The sequence below is a fragment of the Nestor notabilis genome, unplaced genomic scaffold, assembly GCF_000696875.1.
Source record: "Nestor notabilis isolate BGI_N333 unplaced genomic scaffold, ASM69687v1 scaffold11973, whole genome shotgun sequence".
NCBI classification, from domain to species: domain Eukaryota; kingdom Metazoa; phylum Chordata; class Aves; order Psittaciformes; family Psittacidae; genus Nestor; species Nestor notabilis.
The window spans coordinates 1-232 of record NW_009922409.1 but is presented as its reverse complement, the minus strand read 5'-3'; positions in this window follow the sequence as shown (position 1 = coordinate 232).

Sequence of the window (232 nt, the reverse complement as noted above, 5' to 3'; positions counted from 1 at the left end):
TGCTGCTGCTCTGTGAGTAATTAATTAACAACCATGCCAGGTATTAAAGCAGTTTGGTCTCATTACGGATTTTTCGGGGTGACATGGGGTCTGTTGAGGCGAAACACGCAGCAAAGCACCAAAATCGTCCCTTTTTGGTTTGTTTGGGGCATTTAAATCCTACCGAAGGTGGGTGTTAACTCTGGAACCTACTGAGGGCCGCGCGGGGTGACGGCAGGAGGCGGCTCAGCCT